The sequence below is a fragment of the Haemaphysalis longicornis genome, unplaced genomic scaffold (genome assembly GCF_048455015.1).
Source record: "Haemaphysalis longicornis isolate Haplotype H1 unplaced genomic scaffold, Haemaphysalis longicornis Haplotype H1 scaffold_3, whole genome shotgun sequence".
Classification (NCBI taxonomy): Eukaryota; Metazoa; Arthropoda; class Arachnida; order Ixodida; family Ixodidae; genus Haemaphysalis; species Haemaphysalis longicornis.
The window spans coordinates 122,172,028-122,175,893 of record NW_027526335.1 but is presented as its reverse complement, the minus strand read 5'-3'; the positions used below and the strand labels follow the sequence as shown (position 1 = coordinate 122,175,893).

General features: G+C 42.9%; 1 long non-coding RNA gene across 1 annotated transcript; it reads right to left on the bottom strand.

Moving 5' to 3' along the window:
* Positions 1-393: 393 nt before the first annotated feature.
* Positions 394-3,618, bottom strand: LOC144173412 (uncharacterized). The gene is made up of 4 exons (XR_013323258.1): positions 3,393-3,618; positions 2,269-2,350; positions 1,713-1,799; positions 394-1,042 (listed from the first exon to the last, which is right to left on the bottom strand). It is a non-coding gene; the product is annotated as an uncharacterized LOC144173412 (long non-coding RNA).
* Between the last annotated feature and the right edge of the window lie 248 nt (positions 3,619-3,866).

Sequence of the window (3,866 nt, the reverse complement as noted above, 5' to 3'; positions counted from 1 at the left end):
GAAAGATGCACTTGATAGCATACTTCAAAAGGACGCCAAAGTTATTATAACATAGCCTTAAGCCAAAAATTCTTGTCTGACAACCTAGGCCATGGTTATCAAAAGAGAATTGCAGTACATGCACACATATTTGCGCATTTAACAGGAGCACATTTCCAGAAGTTTCGCATCGGTAGTTTTGAACATTCACATTTATTATTATGAAACACCTGTGGGCTATTTATTAAAAAGCAAAGCTGCGAACCACCCGAACGTTATTATCGTTCCTTAATGAGTATTGGACGAGTGCGGATTCCTGGGCGAACTGGTGTTTCCTATATTGCTTTAGACTTCCAGGTAAAATTCGGTTTATTCATATATCCTTATTAAACCTATTTAATACATGTTGCGTGAACAGCTTCACAAACATGGCCAAATATACAAATTCTTTACCTCAATATTTGCACGGATGTATGCAAAGCATTCCGAATTGTTTGGATACTGCCATTGAACAATTTCAGACGAATTCGAGTTTGAGCTACATTTATAAGATGGTTCTCAGGGGTGCACTTTCCCAGTACAGTGTTGTTGTCATGGTTCCCCACAGAAAAAACGCAGAATGTGGGAAAGTAGAAAGAACATTTATTACAAATTCACTTTTTCATACAAAGCAGTGTTTATGGCTATGTTCCCTACATTCTCCGTTTCACTCAGTCTAATATTACACTTGGAATTCACTCGCCTTTACGAATCCATCTTTACACTTCCCTCTTAGGTTCCTCTTTACAGTTCCACCTGAGTTGTGATTCCCACGCCAAGTTATCGTTTTTTATGCAGCACTAACAAGTTTCTAGGCCGATTGCAATCTGTCTTTTGGACAAACTTTAAATGGTATCTACAATTTCCTGCACGAAAAAAGGCGCTTGGAAAAATTCAGAGATAAGCTTCGCAATTTACGTACACACGCTGAAGATTTCCCGCGGTCATCTTGTTCCCTGCTGCCGCAGATGGGGGTATATATGTGAGGGGCCGTCACTTGGATTTCCCCACCTTGAAGAGCCATCTACAGAAAATTTCAGAAAAAGAACAAAATCCAGTGCAACCATAAGCCCCTCACACCAAACCACAGGCATGTGAAGTACGAAAAATATATTGCACGAAAATGAAGACGGAGACCAGAGAATGAAATGAAAGGCCACGCCAGAGGAGTGATTTACGGCCTTTCCTAATAATTTCACATCATTTCAGTAATCGTTACACAGAGCATTTTGGCCGCATTGTTCAGAACAACGCGAAGCCACTATAGTCATACCAGCCAACGTTCCCGAATTTTAATCGTGCCGTGTTCCAGTTTATCTCGCGAAATGTTTCTGCATGCTCACCCAGAACAGGCAGAAACTTTGGGCTACGAGATAAACTGACATACATTTGCAAAAGAGAAAACAAAAACGTTTCCGCGCCTTCATGTGGAATCACGAGTACACGCAACAGAGCGAACGTCGCACTAAACCCAGGAAACGTGCTTTCACGATGCTGACGCCACCTGCGTGACATTTTTGGCTGTACTTAAACATCCTCCTCCCCCCCCCCCCCCCCCCCCCCCCCCCCTTGTACTGGCAGTTTCATTTTGAACAAGGATCCCACGTGGAAGCCGAAACGTTTTTCATTTGAGTAAAGTGTTCTTATCGGTGGTTTCTTCCTCGGCTATCAGTAAAAAGGAATCGCCAACTTACATTTTTTCTTCGTCCAGATGTGTTGTGGGAGAGGATACATCTAGAACTTGCACCGATCTTCAAGTGGCATTCCCAGGAGGTCTGTACCTGTAATGACTCGAAGAGTTATTTGGGTTAAAATGTAATATGCTTTAGAGCTGGGCAGTTGGTATACATTCATAATGAAAGAACACTTCAAACTTGACAAGACGAAAAAAAGAACACAGCACAAGCACTCACTAACAACTGGAGATTTCTTACAGAGCTACTTTAGAAAAAGAGTTCTTGTTGGCGCTGCAAAACCACGCATCTTATAGAATAGCTAGAGTTGCTGAAAAACTGCAATGCTCCATGCTGAGGAAATCGTTATGTGAATTCATAACGTTCATGTAGTAACGAACTGATAGAAAGAGTCACTAAACATGAGGCAAAATAAGATACGAAATATAACATCATAACACTTGAAGAAAGGCCTCGCATTTTTACAAGTGAATCATACTTTTGTCTGTGCAGGCCTGGGTGCCATCTTTACAAAGAATATTTGAATGAATGTGTTTTAGTTATTGCATTTTCATACCGTTGTTTCCGCTGAAATCAGACTTCATTTCAACTTGTGTCATACGCAGGGGAATCCTGGTTGTCAGCTCAAGGAACACTGCCTGCAAGAAAAAACAGTAGTGCTGATAAGTCATAGCATAAGTAGCCAGATGCAACCACACTTTTTGAACAGCCAGCATCCGATGGGGGTGCAGAACCCATTTTTACACCTGCACCTGTTTCTGTGTAATTCGTCACAATTTCTGTATCATCAAAAAACAACAATCAAGCAGCCTGCATGCTGGCTCATACATACCACCATTCTGTAAAGTCGCTTTACTGCACTACACTAGGATCACGCGAGACAATCACTTGCCCTGCAATACCACGCGAATAAATAAACGACTGATTTGTGCGAATGAGAATAATAAACCACTTAACATGGTGGAAATGGCCCGCTGTCTCAAAATGTCTAACACCAAATTTACCCACTCAAGGAAAAGAATGACAAAAATGAAGAAAGTTGTACATATGAAAACTTTTTATTGCGCGGTAGGGCAAACTTTCACAAAAAAAGAGGCTTGTGCTGGACAAAAGTGAGTCTAAAAATTTCGGCCAGCATTTAGTGGACTAATTTTCTGCAGCACACACCTTGTGTTTATCCAGATATATTACTACAAGACCAATAAACTAGACACCATTCCGAATATATGCAGCGAGAAAAATGAACATTTCCCGACGGCTGAAACAAAATGATAATACCCAGAGAATAGCGCGATAATATAAGACTTTAATGGCAAAAAATTCAATTATTCAAACAGAGCTACCTGACAATTACATGGGCCAATAACTCGTCAAGTGAGCCCGATGCAGCGAACAGCGTAAACAAAACGCTCAACACATGACGAAGGCGCGCAAACAGAGCAGAGAGCAGGTCACGGGCGCCGTTATCTGTGCTTTCCCGATCGTCCGCTCTAGTCTGACGCAACGAACGCAAGCCCGTGAGTTCATTCAATTGCCGTCGCGGACAACAGAAAACGTCCAGCGAAGCAACCAGTCAGGTAACGAAAATCCCTCTCGAATGCTGCAATTTCAAATTGAAAAGTCCCCAGCGAAAAGATACATCCAATGAAAGCACGGAAACCGTTAAGGGAATAAACTCACCGAGTTCGCTTTCACTGGCGCCGGGGCATTGGTCCAACATGCGAACTTGATGCTGGTCGTAGAAGAACTGGCCGTGAAGCGCTGCCAGTCACAAATGGGCTCGCCGCAGCCTCCGCGACTCACGCCGACAAATGAGTCTTGTAACAGCAATCCTCGCTTCATCGTAGGGGTATCACAGCGGTTAAAAGGCTCGAGTGGCGCGAAAACGCGGCCACCGGGACTGCCGGCGCCGCCATTTCTCTATATCCCGTCATGCAACGGAGAAATCTACGGCCGCCGGGAGAGAAGGCGCGACGAGCATCTCTTAGAGGTTACAGGGCGTTTTATAGGTTACAACGTAGAGGTTACATGTCAGATTTTGTTGATGTAACCTATAAATCATTATTGTAACCTATAAATCGCTTTTAACCACACGCTTGTAACCCTTAGAACGGACTGGGATAAAGAAAACATTAAAATGAATCCATTGTAACC